Source organism: Uranotaenia lowii, chromosome 2 (genome assembly GCF_029784155.1).
Source record: "Uranotaenia lowii strain MFRU-FL chromosome 2, ASM2978415v1, whole genome shotgun sequence".
Classification (NCBI taxonomy): Eukaryota; Metazoa; Arthropoda; class Insecta; order Diptera; family Culicidae; genus Uranotaenia; species Uranotaenia lowii.
In genome coordinates, this window is record NC_073692.1 from 63,929,067 (window position 1) to 63,949,549 (window position 20,483).

A 20,483-nucleotide genomic window follows, 5' to 3' on the forward strand; every position below is an offset into this window, starting at 1 on the left:
AAACAAACAATTTGGAATTTCACAATCGGAAAATCGGTACACTTCAAGATCGGCCCTTACCTGTACGCATCCGGTGTCTATTTGACCACCAGTTTTACGTTGAACTAGCTACCAAACGAACCACAATCATCGAATAATCGGAACCGCACTGATCAATTCGATTTGTTGTTCTTCTCCCAACTGACGACGGCTGCTGTCTATGAACAAAGCGGCTAGAAAACCTTACTTTTACTAAAATCAAGCAAGATTAACTTTCTTATTACTAAAATTGAGTAAATTTAGTTTTTTGCTAACTCGAAAGTAAAAAAATATTTTTGCTAACGGAAAGTAACAGCGAATTTTTGCTAAGTGGAGCTCCGAAAGTTTTGTGTGTACGTTTACGTTTTTCTCATTTCAACAAAAACGCAATTGGGACGGACTAGCTATGAGCGGCAGTGCTCAAATGTAAAAGTTATTCTTATTTCGAATTTCCTTTGCTTGATCATATAGAAAAATTGACTTTAAAAATATGTTTATTATTACAAATAAATTTAATTTATTACAAATAAATTTAAAAAATCAATGTTTCTCAGAACATTAAACTAAAGAATAAATAATTGCATTGCACTTATGAATCACTTAAAAAATGCCGTTCAATAACTCTAAAGCTAAAAGATTAGACGTTTTGCTTCACTTGGGCACATTGCTCTATAACATTTTATCTTTGTACGAGATTTTCACTCTTAGTCTCTTCACTCAACAGCTTTTTTATCTGACAACCTACCGAAACAAATCCATAAAGGCTATTATTGGCACGATGAAACCTATTGATTCAACTCCCGTGGATTTATATAATCTACCATTGATAATTTGTTCTACTCGCCTTGAAGCTTATCGTCGATAGCAAAAAAATAAAATAAAAAGTAAACTAACTTTACGTCCACTTTTCTTTTCTTTCCAGATAATCGGTGCCCAGTTCGCAACTGTCCAGCCTTATCCATAGTTCACCGTTTTTATTTTCAGATATCAAATCGACAAATATGAGTCAGAATCTGTTGTTGGATTACTGTGTGAACGATACTTGAGAATACAAAAAATAAATCTTTCAGTGACGGTGCGCGCAAAATCTCGAATAAGTGCTTGTGAATTATTAGCAATACGATAGTTTTTAAAATTGGGTCAATCAGTAGTGTTAATTGAATGCTGCAGTAACGTAAAGTGTCTTAGCATTTGGAATCGAAAGTGTCTTATACATACCTTTGATAGGTGTTATCAGCTTGTAGTAGTAGTACCTAGTAGGAAGAAGTATTGTTTTTTTCGTTGGTGATGCGTTTGAATCATCTAACCGACCGAATAACAGTTACCGGCCAGCAGAATCGAATCAGCCAAATGGATTAACCTTAGCCGTTAATTTTTACTCGTTTAACCCTCGTGCAATCTGGTGAGTGTAACTATCGCTTTTTAATGCTTATTTTGAGTCTCTTGAAATTCTGGGGAAAAAACTAAAACTCAATGATGAGTGAGAAGCTCGTTTTGAATAAATATTTAGAACGTTTTTCGTTGAGGGGGAACAAAAAATTCTCGTTCCTCGAACATTGCCAATTTGTAATGATTCCATTCATCGAACCCACACAAATCGATAGACAGCCGCTCGGAGTAAGACCGATAGCAGAGTTTCGAAAATTTACACCAACCATAAATCTTCTTTACACACACGTGCTCTGGCTGGAGTCTCGTTTTGCTTGCAAACATGCGTAGTGTACCTACATGTGGAAAGCGAATTAATTTATTTTCGTACCAATTTTGCTTCCTAAAAACAATACGCCTGCAGCGAAAATGAGAGCAAACACTGGAGATCACGCTGCCTTGAATGGTTTATTTTCCAAATCCGATGTCTAGTCGATTTCCGCCCGTGGGGCAAACGGAACTTTTCAATTCCTTTATATATATAGTTCCTTTTCCAAGAACTATATCCTAGGGTGGCTTTAAACTAATTAACGAGCTTTGATGGCCATTTGAAATCCAAACAGCTGAAACAGCCCTACGGAATTCGTTTAGTGATTCATCTCTCGGCGATGAATCTGACAGTCCGCCTATATAAATACTATCTACTAAGGCATGACGAATTACCTAGTTTGGAAATCGGAAACGCGAGTAAAATGTTGAATCGTTGCTTATCAATCGTAAACCGGTAGAACATTCGAATGATCGTGTAAACTTTTCCACGAGAATACCGTTTCGATTTTAGAAGCTGTGCATATGAGCATTATTCACAGTGATTTATTGACTTGAAAAGTTGGAATTTATACTTTATGCTCGAATGGTGCTGAATATTGTCTTCCAATATAAGTTTATTTCTTAAATTACAAAATAAATTTTAAAACTACTAAATCGTAAACAAATAACAAATAAATTATAAAAAAATGTAGAAAACTGCTATAACAATAGTTGTTAAGTATATTCTCAAACTGTAAAGTCGCCCTTAAAAGGCTGTTTCAAGAATTAAAAGAAAATACAGTTTCACTATTCCATTCTAAGCTGCAGTTATCACCTGCTCCTGGTAGGTACTTAACTCAACAAACGTTGTTGTTTAAAGTCACGCTTGACCGGAAAAAATTCTTCCACTGCTATGCGCTAATCGATTAGTGATTTCTGGATTTGTTGACTCTACTGGTTGACATTTCTGCTGAAACGGTGAATCGAAATGCCTTTCTTGTTTGCTGCTGTCTGGAGGGAATGAGCACACAAACTACTTAAACTAACATTTATTTTGAAGTGTGATTGCAGCATTTTTAGAGGACACCGATCAGATAACAATCTGTCAACAAGAATATCATTTGTTAGGTACATTATTTTTGGTTCTCTTATAATATAATACTCCATTAATTTTAACAGCAAAATTCCCATCGACTGCTCATCTGACGACAGCATGCTGATAGACGCTGTCCGGGCATTCGGGAAAAGGTTTTTGCTGCTCTCGTGGAATTTTATGTGGCATTCGTTCGACATTGCAGTGCGAAAAAACCGCTGGTGATAATCTTCGCGGCCCCTGTTTGCCGTTTTTGTAGCTTTGATACCTACCCAGATGACATCACCAGCATTATTGTTTTTGCCCGCCAGATTTGTGCAGTGTTGTTGTACATTTTGGTAACTGTTGCAGAGTATCGTTACCATCAATGATTCATTGCTAGGCGCCCGCAGCATTCTTTCAGTGTTTTGCATTTTAATTTCCGGGAAGTAGTGAATGGAATTTCTTGTACTGTTTTCTCCAGAGTTCAAATGCTTTTACGAAAAAGTGTAGCTAGATACTGTTTTGATTTGTTGTGAATGATAGGATGTTCTTTCTATTTATTGTTTAACTGAAAAGGGTTGAGGTTAAACAAATCTGAAATAACAGCTATTAATCTCTTTGGGTGAACGCCAATTCAACGATTAGTTAAAAAATTAATAAGTCATTTTGTGTGTGCCACAATCAGAGGTTCTAAGATTCATGTGGTGCATGTGAATAACAGTCAAAACCAAAAAAGGAAGGAATCCCTTCAAGTTGACCAAATGAGCTGAAATTAGGTATGAAGCCTTTTCTGGCCTTCTTAGACAGTCCTAGTTAACTTACAGTTGAACTTAAGATGGGCAAGTTCAATAATTTCGATGAATTGCACAAGACACAATATTTATGTATAATCGGCTTGTGTACATTAGGATGTCAGCAAAATGGGTAATATAAAATTTCAAAAATCGACCATATAGATACATTTTATGGTTACCTTAACGCCCATCCGTCCCTGAAATTTTTACCCGTTACAGTCACTGAAGTGTCAATTTGACACTTCTGACTAAAACCAATCAGGCACACCGGGGCAAGTGCTAACGAATTTTATCATAGTTCATTTTTTACATGCTCTAGAAAAACATGTATGTCTTCAAACATTACAAATTGTCGTTCGTTGAATCCTAAAATTATTCCCAAAGAATTCCCGTTGAAAGTGAAAAATTGAATAATGTTGGTAAAAAGCAACAGTACTTTCGTGAAAATATTCTAAGTTTACACTTGCCCCGTTTATGGGCTCAATTGCAAACGCAATGCTTTTTCCAAATTAATTCACAGATGCGTTAGGGTATCAGTATTTCAATGATTTTAATACATGTTCGTTATGTTTTATCCACTTGTATTGATATATTTGCTATTTTCCTACAATATTAATTACTTAGACGGACTCCATTTTTTCTGACTGTTGTTGTAAGCAAAAGACCTTCATTTACCAAAGCATTACAGAATTTCAAATATCCGTTTCAGATACAACACTTTGGATATCCCTACCCCATTTTGGAGATGAATTTTTGAAATGGCTGAAGTTTACTTGGCTTTAAGATGCGTTTGCACCTAACCCGGTAGTTTTTTTTTTACAAGATGGAAATTTGAATTCAAACCATAACAGCCGGGTGTTTGCTGCCGTGAGTGGGTTCGTCCCACTAAACCCATCTTGGGCTTCGTGTGCAAGATGTGCCCCCTGGTTTCACCCTATGATACTACAACAGGGGGTAGGCTGTGCTCATGCACTTATACATCTCACCCTTTTCCTCTTTCTCAATTTTGGTCTTTCTCCTTTATCTTCTTTCTCCTTTTTCCTCCTTCTCCTTTTCCTCTATCGGCAACTTCAGACTGGTACGGAAGACCCCGAGACGTGTGCCGGTTAGGTAACGCTTACATAGTAACTCACGTCCGTCACAGCATCCACTCCCGCAGGATTTCTAACCACCAAGGCATGGCCGATTGAGAAACTATGAAACTAGAATACTAGAATCCCGTCACGACCACTCCGAATTATATCTCCGCTTCTTTTTGCTGCAGGAAAGATCGTAGCTTACTACGTGAGACCTTTTAAGTCCCACCACACGTATGAGTCCAGATTAGGGTTACACTGCGCCCTAAGATCACGTTGCTTTTGGCCCAAGACCTTCCGTTAGCTTGTTCAATTTGGTAGACTATCTCGCTCTCTCCGTTCATCATCTTTCCTGATTCTTATCAGATCGCGCATGATTTGCGAGATTTCGTCGACTATAGCACGCCACGGCTGTTGGTCGCGACACATTTCACTCACAATATTTTCAGCGTTCAAATTTTGAAGTTGTTGACGCCTTGAAATGAACCTGGGGCAGACAAAGATAGCATGTTCTGCCGATTCCCGTTCTACGCATTCCGGGCAATAAGTCGAGCTGATAAGCTTAAACCGATGAAGGTGTTGCTTAAAGCACCAATGACCCGAAAAGAACTGCGTCAGGTAGAAGTTGACCTCTCCATACTTCCTATTTACCCAGTCTGGAAGTCGCGGGATTAACCTATGCGTCCATCTTGCGTTGTTCGATGCTCCTGCCACTTTAGCATTGACGCTGCTCGTTGAATTTTACGCACTCCTCTAACAGCTCTTGCTTTGTAACACTTCATTTCCTCCGCCAGAGTTATGTCGATGGGAATCATGCCCGCGATGATATGTTCCTGTATGCACAGGAACTCGCCTGGCTATCAGCCGATGTGTGCTTCGTAAATTGAATCTGTTGCGCTTTACCTCTATCGCGGAGCACCAGACCACTGCCCCGTTTCGTAGTTTCGACAGTGCTACGCTCGCAAGGAGAAGTCTCTTGCTACTCTTTGAACCATGGCAGTTTGGCATAATCCAGGCCAATGAATCTATGACTTTCGATGCACTTTCATAACAGTATTTGACATGCGCACCAAAACTTAAGCAACTCTCGACTATTACTCCAAGGTATTTCAGCTGCTGTTTCGAAGACGTCGTGTGCCCTTCAAAAGTAATCTCCATGTGCGGCACAACTCTTTTGTTGGTCATGAGCAGAACTTCAGTTTTATGGTGAGCTATCTGAAGCTTAACTGCCTTCATCCAGATGCCAACCCTTTCTACGGACACCGTTGCAAGGTCTTCTACCTCCTCAATTGTTTCGCCAGTGATCATGAGCACGATATCGTCAGCAAATCCGACTATCTGCACGCCTGCTGATAGTTTCAGCGTTAACACCTCATTATACATGGTTTTCCAAAGCACAGGTCCGAGTATGGAACCCTGTGGAACCCTGTGTGTCCAAACCCCCTGTTAAGGCAGTAGATCGTAACCCAGTTTCGGTTTCGTACGTCAAAACTCGATTTTCGAAGACGCTTCCTATTATCCTGCAGATGGTATTGGGAACACGCATCCTGCTGGCATTGTTGAAGGCATTCTTAACGTTGATTGTCACAATGGCGCAGTGACGAAAACCTGCCCGCTTCTTTTTATATGCGCGCTTCGCGTACTCTGTCACCATTCGGATGGCGTCCACCGTAGATCTCCCTTTCCGAAAACCAAACTGTCGGTCCGACAGTCCACTTTCGCCTTCCGTGTTGATAATTAGTCTGTTAAATATTATCCTCTCCAGTAGCTTACCAAGGGTGTCCAGCAGACAAATGGGTCTGTATGATGATGGATGCCCCGGAGGTTTCCCAGGTTTCTCAGCGAGACACTTTTGTAGCACCATTCTGAAAGTATCCGGAATGGTTTGTACCGCCACCTTCAGCACTACATTTGGGATTCCGTCCGGACCAGGGGCCTTATTCACCGCAAGTTTCTTAGCGAAAGCTACAGGTTCCTCGTTCGTTACTGGCTCGATGTCGTGGGCACCCGCGTCGTACGGGGTAAGTGGCCACTGCGTCGGGCCATGCTGCGGGAAAAGATGTGCAACGATGTCTCTCAGTTTTCCCGGACACTTTTCGATCGGCGACCTTGGGCCCCCGAATCTCGCTAGTGCAACTCTATAGGCTTGGCCCAATGGGTTATCATCTACGCTCTGGCATAACGCTCTGTAGCAGTTCTCTTTGCTTGCTTTAATAGTGCGCTTCCCAAGTAACAATTTTAGCTTTATTATGGTCAGCAAAATTTCGTTTGGACTATAGCATTATTTTTCATAAAAAGCTAAAGCGCATTCTATAACATCACCTGGACTCTAATAAAGCGAAAATTAGGCTATTTGGCCCTACCCTAGAAACGTCATCATGACATATTATTGTTGGTCATCAATATTGGTCACCAAAGCTTTTAAAAAGCTATTATAAAAAATGCTTTGGAATTTTTGTTTTTTTCGATTCTGTGAGTTCTCGGAGTTTTGTTTTTTTTTCCAGCAACCATAATGGTTGATGAATGATGATTGCATTATTGAGATATGGATAATAGGCCTGAAAAAATATTTTCCAATGCTTGCATTGTGAATCCATCAACATGGCGTCATTTTGTGCCCTTCGAGTTTGCAACCAACATGGCGTGAGTCAATTCATAGTTTTATTATGGTTTAATGATGACCCCAAAAAAAGCTACGATTTGACGTTTCTCTCGCAAGCCAATCAATTACACGCTTAGGATGAGTTCCTAATTTCTGAGTTGTTAATCCTTAGTACAGTAAATGAAAACGGATTGAAATAAAAACGGATTGGTTGTTAATCACCCGTGGAATAAATCATGAGTTGAAGTCAAATTTTGTTGTCTGACGCCATCTTGAAATCCAAGATGGCGGCTTTCGCTGATCTTTCAAATGTTGTAAATGACCTAAAATCGCATGAAACCCTATCAATATTGGTATTGGGTGAAAGGGCTAAACGATTAGAAGTCGAATTTCGCTATCAGACGCCATCTTGAAATCCAAGATGGCGGCATCCGCTGAACTTTTAATGCTGTAAATGACAAAAAGTCGCATTAAACAACCACTATATGGGTATTGGTTGAAAGGGCTAAACTAGAAGAAGCCGATTTTTTTCTTTTCTTGAAATCCAAGATGGCGTCTTCCGCTGAACTTTGAAATGCTGTTAGTCACTGAGAATCGCATGAAAGGCCCACAATATTGGTATTTGGTGAAAGGGCTAAACTACAAGAAGTCGAATTTCGCTATCGGACGTCAACTTGAAATCCAAGATGGCAGCTTCCACTGAACTTTAAAATGCTGTTAATCACTGAAAATCACATGAAACTTCCACAATATGGGTATAAGTTGAAAAGGATCAAAGAGTAGAATACAAATTTCGCAATTAGGCGTCATCTTGAAATCCAAGATTGCGGCTTCCACTGAACTATAAAATGATTGAAATCATTGAAAGTCACTAGAAATTCCCACAATATGGTCATTGGGTAAAATGGCTAAATCAGTTTAAGTGGAATTTCTCTATCAGATCCTCTTAAAATCCAAGATGGCGACTTTCGCTGAACCTTAAAATGCTGTAAATAACTAAAAAACCGCATGAAACACCCACAATATGGGTATTGGCTAAAAGGGCTAACCTAGAAGAAGTCAAATTTTGCTATCAGGTGCATCTCAAAATCCAAAATGGCGGCTTTCACTGAACTTTAAAATGGTGTTAAACACTGAAAATCGCATGAAACTCCCACAATACAGGCATTGTGTGAAAGGACCAAACGAGTAGAAGACGAAGTTTTCTATCAAACGACATCTTGAAATCCAAGATGGCGGCTTCCACTGAGCTTTAAAATTCTGAAAATGACTAAAAACCGCACGAAAGCTTTACAATATTGGTATTCGTTGAAAGGGATAAACTAGAAGAACCAGACCCTGATTGTTTTTGTTGTTCAAATCGAACGATTTTTTCCCCAACTTTGTTTTTACTTTGTACTACATTTTTTATCATGTTTTTGATGCATTTAGCACTTTTCGTGTTTTGTCGATAGTTTTTGTTTTTTGCCATTTGCTATTTATGTCATTGTATTATGTCTATCATGCTACTATGTCTAAATTGTATTGGTCCTATTAAAGCGAAAACTATAAGGTTATGTTGTTTCTGTTATTTGTTTGATTTAGGGACATGTGCAAAAATCGGATGTTTCCAAAATCGAATGTTGCCAAAAACGCTCGGGGTCTGTATTGTGGTTGCTTTGTGCGATTTTGGGTCACTTACAGCATTTCAGAGTAAAGCGGAAAGAGAAAATCGACTACTACTCGTTTAGCCCTTTTACCCAACACCAATATTGTTGAGGTTTCATACGATTATAAGTCATATACAACATTTTAAAGTTCAGTGGAAACCACCATCTTGGATTCGGATGGCGTCAAATAACGAACTTCGACTTTTACTGGTTCATTTCTTTCAACTAATACCCATATTGTAAGGGTTTGAGGCGATTTTCAGTCATTTACAGTATTTTCAAGTTGAGTTGTAGCCGCCATCTTGGAATTTAAGATGGCGACGGACAACGAAATTCGACTTATACTCGTTTATTACTTTCACCTAATAACAATTTTAGTAAGGTTTCATGATATTTTCAGTTATTTACAACTTTGAACATAAAAGCGGAAGCATCTTGTATTAATGATGGCGTCAAGCAACAAATTTTGTTCCTCCTATTTGAACTCTTGCACTCAATGCTCATATTGTAGAGTTATTCATTCCACTTCCGGTAATTCGAAGTTTTCATAGATTTTTATAATTTTTTATTATTTTAACTCAAAATCAACACACAGAACTTATCAAAAATGTGTAAAAATGGGAATTCCAATTCAAATATGTGCTATCTAATCTGAGCGTGTCCTAATTTGACATCTTGATCGAGAACTGTCACTAAGTTTTATGGCGGTTTAATAATCAGGCACTGAGTGCTATTATAGAACATGCAAAAGAAAGCTTGGAGCAAACTTCTAAGTTTGTGTTTTATTATAGTTTAAACATAGCATTCCTAACTCTTTCTAAATAACTAAAACAGTATGTTTAATGGAAGATTTATGAGCGTTTTCAAAACTATCTAAAAACAGATGATCGATTCAAGAATATAAGCATTTTGCATAACCATAATAAAACCATCATAAAACGACACAAGCTGCACAAAAAAAGTCATAATAAAACCATAATAAAACATCGAAATGCTAGTTAGCTTGATCTGTGTTACTTGGGTTAAGTGCCACCCTGGCTGCTCGGTAAACGGCACCTCTCGTTTCTCTATCGGCTTCGTTTCTCGCCCGTTGAGCTCGTCGTCTGGCTTTAAGACAGCTAGTACGCCACCAATTCGGTGTATTCCTTCTGGGCATGGTCATGTCGCACACCGCTACCATCATTTTTGTCAGCTGCTCAGCATTATGGACCTGCGATGCTTCCTGCATGTTAATAGCTTCGGTGCACACTTCCTTATCGAAAACTTTGGTCTTCCATCTTCGCTCATGGGCTGGCAGTTGCCTTACTGCCACCGGATTTCGGTCTCCTACGCTGTAACGTATCGCCTGGTGATCGCTGTGCGTATAATCGTCACACACTATCACTGATGTTCTGTCTAGAATTCCATGCTTGCGACAGGTGCTGCTTAGATCCAGTTTAGCACAGTTCAACCTCCAGTCTCGCGAAGGACTCCAGTAAACTGCGGCCCCTAGGGTTGTTGCACCTACTACCCCAGTTAACCGCCCAAGCGTTGAAGTCTCCTCCTATCACTACAGGGGCCCTTCCTGTCAGTTCGTGAGTGAGTTCATCCAACATTGTGTTGAACTCCCCGATCGTCCATCTTGGTGAAGCGTAACAGCTGCAGAAAAAGATGCCGTTAATTTTAGCAATCACGAATCCGTCTCGAGGAGAATCTACCACTATCTCCTTGATAGAAAAACGTCTCGTGGCGTAGATAGCAGCTAAGCTAGACCTGTCCGCTGTCCAATTACCGTTTCCAGACGGAATTCTCTATGGTTCTGATAAAAGCGCACATCACACTTCCTTTCGCCTACCGTTTGCTACCGACCTCGCTATGGTTGAGGTTTAGCTGGATTACATCCAATTTTACTGGCTTGCCTTTGCCTTTTTGTATGGCTGACAGTCCAAGCCACCAGTTTCGTGAGCGTTGTCATCCGTTGTCATCATATATTGGAGCCTCTTTATAACATGTGGTTAGCTGAAACTTCCCGGGTAAGGTTTTTCTGTTGTATTTTCTCCAATAGTTTATTTTCTAAAATTGAAATTTTATTAGGCTGTGGATTTGATAGATCGATAATTCTTACGTACCTCAAGCCTAAATTGATCATTGGGCAACCAAAATTGACGGTGTTTGTTCTCTGTGGTTTGAGTCCGAGCCTCAATTTTGTACGGAAATTTCAGACATTTTGTTCGGAAGAAGCACAAACAACTGTTTTCAACACCGGCCGACTTCTTTCGAAGATGGCTTCGCTCAAAACCTCAATTATGACAAACATTTCACCCGACAGAGTTACTTAACTTGAAACGCTTGCCATTCCGTCAAATATTGATCAACAAACGATTAAATTCTGTCTGATTGTTAATTTTTCTTTTTCACCTTATAACATTGACTTGCGTTGTTGTCTTAGAAACCTTTCAAACGAGGATTTGCTGATAATTCAAGTGTTTGAGTTAAACCGAATTCCTTCTGTACGAAACGATTCTATTTCATTTTCATTTATGTAAGTCTGAGGATTATGTAATATTCAAAATGGTATAAAATTCTAGCTGATAACGATGGTGGCTTGATGGAACAATTCGAAAATTAGTTCCTAACGTTGTTGATAATGATAATTCGCCTCTACGTTGGTATACTCAAGTGGTAGAATCAAATAAAAACTAAACAAGAATGCGCCGGCTTACCTAACAGGAAAAAAAACTGTGCCGAATACACTTTGTTGCGGTAGGTAAAGATTAAAACCAGATTAGCTCGATGGCGATGGTTTCTCATTTCGAAATTTCTCTGTCTAACAGGATTATTTTTACTCTAGAATCTGTTCTTACAATACGTTTGTTGCAATACTTTTTGGACAGTCAGTCAGATTTTATATGAAACCAAAATGCGCCACGCGATTGAATCCCCAAGCTATCTTTCTCACTCAGCTAAACTGAGATTCCCCAAATACCAGGAGGGGCGTACATTGACTTTTCCCGATGGGCGTCGTCGTACGTTTCCCATGTTTAAAACCCGAACTATCGTTCGCATATTTTATTTCGATTTCATCCATCTATTTATTCCGGCAATTCTCGGCGAACCTCTCGACGGCTTCGTCGTTGCGTGTTTCGTATTTATTTTAGTTAGAATACGTATGACATCATCACATCCATGGATTATTGTGGGTACGTTTTGGGTGAATGTGGTATACTAAAGACATGAACCGATGATAATCAACATGTGCTACAAAGTTGACGCCTGGCGGGAATCGGATCATTGGCGATGATTATGATGACAGTAAAACAAAAGTGCCAATAAAAATGCATGTTTGAAATGTGCCGTTTCTCCCTTTAAGGCTTTATATGTTAATCATGCGTTTTAATGAAACTCATGGGAGAACTATTCTACCCAGGTACCTATTTATATAAAAATAGCACAAAGAAAGTTTTTTTTATTTGATAGGTCATTTGCTCCTTACAAAATCCCACTTATACGTAAGACATACTATTCTTGGAAAAAGACTAAGTAGCTAAATATTTCCTGTCTTAACTAAAATGGTTCCGCCAATCTTCCGTTCGATTTTCTAAACGCTGACCTTCCGGATAGTGCTAAAGGTTTGTTCCTTCCCACGATAGGTCAAGTCGCTTAGCCCCATTTCATTACAAATTAATGAGGAAGGACAATTGCCTGCCAAATAGCCGCCGCAAGTGGAGAATGCGTGAGGACTATCGATTTCCCGATGTGTCCCTCCTTGTTAGCTTCCATCCAGTGTGTTTGCTTGCCGTGATACTAAGAAGCGTTTATTTGATTTGTAGAAGCATTCTAGCCGAGAGTTTGTTTGTTCGTGTTTTCTTTATACAATGGTATGTTATGTGAGCTTATATTTAGCAGAATGCTAACCCGAATTTCGGGAACTTCTTTTAAACTCTCTCTAGTTTGGGAACATTCTAGTACGGTCGTCACATAATACTGGCGTACTAAATTAACCTTCCCAAGCCGGTTTGCAAAATTTTAGACAAATTATTTTTCGATCCTTTTGACTAGTAGTTTGATTTCGTTCCCCTGGTTACATATCTTGACCAATATTTATGATTTCGGATTCGTTGTTTAGGTCATTTTTAATTTATAAAATTTAAATCAATTTGACTTAGCCAGATTTGATTTGCCAGAATTTTTTCAGCACGTATCCGGGCAATTTTCTTAAAAAAAAAACTGACAAAATTTGGGCGTTTCATTTCTAAATTGACGACCAAAAATCCGGGCAATATCCGGGCAAATTTTGTCAAAACTCAGAAATTACTCAAAAAAAATCAAGATAAAAAAAATTAGAAAAATATTTTTTTTCATCAAATTTCATGAACAGATTTTGAATCGTATTTTAGGCTTCAAAAAATCCTTTCGTGATGTTTTTTGCAAAATCTTTTAAAAAAATAATGTTTCGGTGGCTAAATAAAAAAAAGTATAACACAATCATTTCTTTTTTGTTTTATTTGCCAAATAAAATGAAAAATTCCGGGCAAAATCCGGGCATTTTTCAATGATATCCGGGCAACAGGGCCGGGCCGGACTGTTCCCAAATTTTGTACCAAATATCCGAGCAAACTCGGATAAAACCGGGCAAACTGGCAACCTTAACTTAGCATATAGAAATCTATAGAAAACTTTGAACAGAAAACCTCCGAGAAAAGACATAATTTTAAAATCTTCATATCTGCTGAGTACTTCGGTGTATTGAAGTTATTTTTTAAGTTTTGAAATTGTAAAAAATAATTCTTTTCAAACATCTGTTAAATTTTGAGGGTCACATGAGAGTTTTGGCCGCTACCCTGGAAATACTGGATTTTTTTAATTTCTAAAAGAGGTTGATATTTTTGCTTTGCAGCGCTATGTCTCATTCCTTATTGAACCGATTTTCGAATTTAAAATTAAAGTTTCATTTTCATAACATGATCATCATTTTCACTGAGTACACATAGTAGCCCAAATATTACTGTAATTCGCAATATAAGAATTAAAACAAAACAAAATGCGTAGTTTTTGTGCCCGGCTGTCATGATGCGCTCATCTCATTTTGTCATCGTGATTTCTCAAAAAATTTCATCAAAACTGCTCCTTTTTTATATACTCAATGATAGATTTCAACCTCTACAATCGATGAATATGCTTTTTATGAGGTTCTCCCAAAAACTTGTAGCAACGTTTTCTGAATGTACTAAAAAAGGTGTCGGAATTCTATCAAATTTTTTAACGTTTTGTAACAAGCGAGTCAACAGCTTCACGCACCTCACAACCAACAGGGAGAACTTAAATCGAACAAAATCCATGGCAAACTGAGGGAATCAACGCATGGCTACGTAGGGTGGTTTGTGCTGATACGCAAGAATATTTTCACGTGATTCATAGCTAAGTCACTATCTTCATTATTTTAAACGTTTTTACAGCTTTTCAAAGTTACAGAGCCCTAGTACAGAAATAATTTAATCTTTTAATGCATAATGTGGTTTCAAAATTACTCTTAATAAATTCAAATTATTTGAATTTTGAACCCTTGGTTGTGTTATTTGAATAAAAATATTGTTTCACTGAGTCAGTAATTGTTAAGTTAAGACATTTTTTCTATAAAATTATCATATTGCATAATACTTTTAGCGACTTTTTTTGTTTTAGTAATATTATTTGAAATGGAAATTCTCATTTTACATTAGTGTGATTATTGTTATTTTACCCCTAATTTTTGCAAAGACTCATTATCTTAACTTAAAATCAGGGGTGGAATTATGAATCCTATTCGATTCGAGATACTCGTTTCGAGTTGTAACTCGAATCGAATTAGAATCGGTATTACGTTTCTCGTTCGAGTTCTAAATTTTAACATACTAGATTTCGAGTAAACCGGATAGTAGATCATCTCGAAACGTTCCATTCGAATCGAGCTCGTTCAAGATCGGTAATGCCAAAATCGGTCGAATCGAACGAAACTCGATTGTTTCGAGTTCCATAATCCCGCCCCAGGATTCAGAACAACAATTTAAAAACATAATTAAAATTCATTTTTAATAGTTTATCATTCAAACTTCCAAAATTATTTTATGCCTTCACAACTCTGCAATCAAAATTTACATTTTTTCTTAGAGTTCAGCATCGGAATGGTAAATGAATAAATTAATAACTGAAAACTCAGAATGACTTATACCGAAATCTAAATTGAAATTTTTTTAATTCGGAATATCGAATACTGATTTTGGAGTTGTGAATTCTGAAATCTGAATTCTGAATGAAACCTCACACTTTACTTTTCGTTTTGTGAATTCTGAATCCACAATAAGAATTCAATATTCACATTCCTAAATTCAAAAGTCAGAATTGAAATTCAAATTTTACAGTTTCGGATTAAGTATCATGAATATGAATATGAATAAACAATTTTTGAATACGAATTTTCAATAGTGAACTCATTCTATTTTTTGATTCAGGCGTTTGTATTCAAAACATAGTGGGAAATTGGGGATTTATAATTCCGCATTCATAATTGTGAGTTCAGTATTGGGAACGATGAAATCTTTAGAGTGAATTAGAAGCTCACAGTTTCAGGGTGACCAGTGAGTTTCCATTTACAAATTCCCGTTTTTTTCGATCGGGATTTCATAATCATCCCAGTTTTGAAGCGTAAAAGTGAGAGAGGACATGATATTTTTAGTAATTAAAACCTCGAATTCAAAGATTATTCAGTTAAGGATGATGTTTGTTGAGATTTCTGTAGAAATTAAGGTTTAAGCCGTTTCAAATGCAAAGGAGTAAAAAAATAATTGAGGCCCTTAGGATCAGTGGGATGAGGTGGCAAAATCATCAATTTTGAGTTCAGAACATATTGGCCATCGATTCTGCATATCACAATATAAATCTGATGCATAACTCTGTTTTTTCATAATTTTGTCAACACTTATTTTATTAAATTGAAACGATGATGTTCCAATTGTAGGCAATTTCCCAAATGCAGAATATGTTGTCAAACAGAATGCAATCTGCACTTAACTACGCACTATTCTGGTGCAAGGAAGAGGTACTGAACATTAACCCTTCCAAAACTACTGTGATAGCATTCACTTCGAGACGAAAAACTGCACTAAAACCACTAACATTAGACGGGGAAGTGCTAAACTTCGAATCACAAGTGAAATATTTAGGCATCATACTAGATTCAAAGCTATCATGGAATCCGCAGATAGAGCATGTAATAGCCAAGGCTTGAATAGCTCTATGGGTTTGCCTCAAAGGAGTAGGGAAAAAATGGGGACTAAGGCCTAAAATCGCATGCTTCTTTAGTATGGTGGACCAAAAGTGTGCAAGCTACGGCCCGGAAGAAACTAGCGAAGCTTCAAAGAATAGCAACCCTAGCTATAACTGGCGCTATGCGAAGCACATCAAACGAGGCTCTGAATGCACTACTAAATATCCTGCCACTACATCAATTTATTGAGTTAGAGGCAGAACGTAGTGCCTTGAGACTCTCCAAAAACAAAACTCTCTATGAGGGGGATCTTACAGGACACCTAAAAATCCTAAAGATATTTAAAATAAACTCACTTATTGTAAAGAACGATGACGGGTTCCCGTTTTCAATCTAGACATACCATACAATGTAACTATCAATGATAGGGACGTGTGGGAGTCAGGTGGACCTGCGGTTCCTTCCGGATCAATAAAATTCTTTACTGATGGGTCAAAAATGGATAATAGAACTGGGGCAGGGGTGTTCGGCCCTAGACTCAGGATCTCAATTCCTATGGTAAACTGGCCAACAGTGTTCCAAGCAGAAGTTCAAGCAATTTTAGAATGCACTTTAGCCTGTTTGAAAAGAGGATACAGGTACACAAGTATCTATATATTCTCTGATAGTCAGGCCGCTCTTCGAGCACTAAGGACTTTCACATGTTACTCCAAGCTAGTATGGGAGTGTATCGTTGCACTAAGAAACCTGGCCATGGAACAGAGTATTGTTATTCTGTGTTCCAGGCCACTGCGGTATAATAGGGAACGAAGAAGCAGACCAGCTAGCTAGGGAAGGATCCCAGGGCCTGTTAATTGGACCTGAACCTTTCTGCGGAGTATCTAGGAGTGCCTTGAATATGGAACTCAAGAACTGGGAAAGCACCACTATTGTCTCCAACTGGAGAACAGCAGAGGGAGCAACTCAGGCAAATAGATTCATTGAACCAAGCGCACGACTATCCAAAAACATGTTGAACTTAAGTAAGCACGAATTAAGTACTTACACTGGTCTATTGACAGGACACTGTCCAACAAAACAGCATCTCAAAAGGATAAACATTATTCAAAACGACGACTGTCGGTTCTGCGGGTTCGAAAAAGAAACTGCAGAGCATCTCTTATGCAACTGCTGCGCCCTCCTTAATAGGAGAGAGCGTGTTCTTGGGGCAAAGTTAATAAGCGCACAAGATATATGGTTGAATATCAGCCCTAAGAAGGTTATATCATACATCTTTGATATCATACCCGATTGGGATAAAATGCCTAGTCAGCAATCAACTGTCACTTCAACCCATAGTGCAGGTGAGATCAACTACTGGTCGCAGTGGGCTCTCCCCTACAAGGAAAAAAAAATTTTCCGAATTTTGATAGTATTTGATAAATTTTTTTTTTGTTTTTGTAAATTTTGTTTAAAAAAAACTTGAAATATATTTTTAATAAAAATGTGTACTGCAAATTATATAGATGACCTTCAAGTTTCAATAGGTTTATTTAGGGATAAAATGATTCATAAAAATTTTTGATTTGAAATTCCAGTTTTTTTCCCGGTTTTCCCGCTTTGCTGGCCACCCTGCAATACCGATTTAAGAATTTTGAATCCAGAAAAAGTAATTTTGAACAAAGATTTATGAGTCGTAAATATTGAGTTATTTATTCTCATATTTTGTTCATAATTTGGATTTAAAATTAAGATCTGAAGAATCTGAAATAAAAAACAGAAAATTTTACCTTAATTTGTGCACATTTGAAACATTTCAAAAATCAACATCGAAAATTTTCACACTTGTGTAAAAGTAGTATGTATGTACATTAGATTGGCCCATAACAAAATAAAATCCTTATATTCCACGCGGCACCTCCTCGATTGGTGCATTTAGGTGAAAAAATGACTTTCTGAAGGTTTCAGGTCATTTGGCAGAAGCACGAGCTGGCGCAAAGGATTCGAAATTTGTATGAAGATTTTCGGCAAAATTTATGAAAAATCAACATACTTTCACTATTTGTGTTCTAAAATATGTTCCCAGTATGCTAGAAAGCTCAGAATTTCAGGAATTACAGTTTAAACAATAACAAACAAGTTTGCAAAAGATTGTCACGCGATACGAGTTGACTGTGATGAGTTATTTGCAATTGAATGTGTGATTTTAAATTCTGAGCTTTCTAGCATTCTGGGAACATATTTTAGAACACAATTTTTCCATACATTTTGCCGAAAATTTCCATACAAATTTCAAGTCCTTTGCGCCAGCTCGTGCTTCTACCAAATGACCTAAAACTTTCAGAAAGTCATTTTTTCACTTAAATGCACCAATCTAGGGGGTGCCGCGTTGAAAAAAATATTGTAAAATCATCCCATACAAATTTGGGCCAGTCTAATGTACATATGTCAAATTTATGTTGTTATAGTGAAAATCAAAGAAGCTGGCACCGAAAATATATACTCAAATAAAACTGGTTGCAAATTTTGTGTATTGAGTTCAACTGATACAAAATACTCTACGACAAGGTTTACAACTATTTGCCTTCAATATCGTTTCAATTTATAGGCAAAAGGTCATTTGCATCCAACCTAATCAATCGAGTCTCACTTTTGGCTTGGCCTCTCCTCAACATGCCAAACCACTTTTTGGCACTTTTAAGTCTTCATTCACCATCGGAAGAATTTTATCCTTTTCTTTTCGCCAACATAACTAGTTCCAAGAGATACGAACTACACATTATCATTATCGCAGGTGCTAGTTAGACAGACGTTTGAGGTTTGTTGCCCGTTTGACCGCTCCTTCTAATGAATGGCACCGCCTGGAGGTCATCCAGACCGATCAAGTCTGGAAGGAAGAAATACCAACCAATCCTACCAATGGATCCCAAAGTTCACCTACTTTTCCCCAGACGACCGCACCAAATGATCGCTTTGTTTTCGAGTTCTTGTTAATTTCACATTCGCATATCGTATTGCATGACGTGTAGTTACGTTCCCTACATCAACGCCCATGTTCATACACTAGTATACTTAGTATCGTGTATGGCACCTACAATAAGTATCATTGAGAGACCGTCTGCCCATTGGGATAGGGGAATACCATCAGCCAGCAGCATATGGATGGGGGAGGAAGTATAATTAAGATATCGGCGGCACATTTGCTCGTCTCTTCCATGTCCGGAATATGCAATGTGCCTCCTCCCTCCCTCGACAGCCGAAGTGTCTGGAGATCGAGTAACGTGATAGCGAAGTCAGCTCAATCAGCCAGTACATATAAGTAACTAGTAGAATACATATGCAACGGCCCAATGCCAGGGTCTTCTCCGGTTGAATCCATTCAAGGGTGGAGATTCCGGATGATTGAAAAAAAAAAAAAAACCATTTCAGTGTAAAAGCGGAAGGTACGGTACGGTACGGTGCCTATACAGGTGAATTTGATGAAACCAACACTCTGGAAACCAGTGGAAATGTGGCACTGATGGGTGCCTAATGTATGTCATTAGTGCGTTGTTCTGGAGTGAAAATTCATAGGGTGATTTCCAGTGAAACGTTTGTATTTTAGTGGAATATTTATTTACATATATGTTGAATATGATTCGTAGGTTGTTTCATATTCGTAATTTTATTTAATTTTAGGGGAAAATTAAAATGGAAACTAATTTATTTTCCTCGTGCAAGTGGTTTAAAAGGTATGAACGTGTTTCATCATTTGCTTGATCTCCATAGCCTTAAAGTTTGTGTTTGTCTGTCTGTCAACAATTTACACAGTGACCAAAAAGGTATGTTTCTTTTAATACACAACGTACTGAACGAAGTTACGAGGATCAAATCTGCCACCACAATTTCTAATTTTATTTAACGTCATGATCTATCCCTTTTTGTAAAAAAAATTGAGACTTGCGTCGTTACTGCTTCATACACTGCAATAAGATCAAACAAATAGCAAATCTTAAGCAAATTTGTCGAGATCTCCATGTGCTATACTGCCCCTGTTTGCAAAACAAAATAATTTCATCACTGTAGAAAATAGAAAGAAGTTAGCACGCATTGAAGACCAAATACGAGATAAGGGTGGAACGTCCAAATAGTGATTAACTTCAATCAGACCCATGTAACTTATCGAAAATTCTTTCTATACGCTCAGTGCTGCTCCCTTCTGAGAAGGGGTATCATAACAGGCGACTAAAATAGCTTGTACACCCTCCATGGGGGTCAATGGTTTGAGTATTCAACAACTTCAACGTCAAATAACATAAAAAATTATCAAAGCAACCGTTGTTCGTATTCGCACTGTTGGTATCAATTTCAACATACTTTTTTTTATGAACAAAAAGATTCCCAATTGAGCA

General features: G+C 38.0%; 1 protein-coding gene across 8 annotated transcripts in view; it reads left to right on the forward strand.

Moving 5' to 3' along the window:
- Positions 1-977: 977 nt before the first annotated feature.
- LOC129749644 (piezo-type mechanosensitive ion channel component-like) overlaps positions 978-20,483 on the forward strand; it is a 104,101-nt gene continuing 84,595 nt past the window's right edge. For 5 of the 8 annotated variants that reach the window (XM_055744673.1, XM_055744674.1, XM_055744675.1 and 2 more), the window contains exon 1: positions 978-1,420. The gene's annotated coding sequence lies outside the window, so the exon portion shown is untranslated. The remainder of the gene's footprint in view (positions 1,421-20,483) is intronic. The other 3 variants (XM_055744671.1, XM_055744678.1, XM_055744672.1) reach the window with 2 other exon arrangements.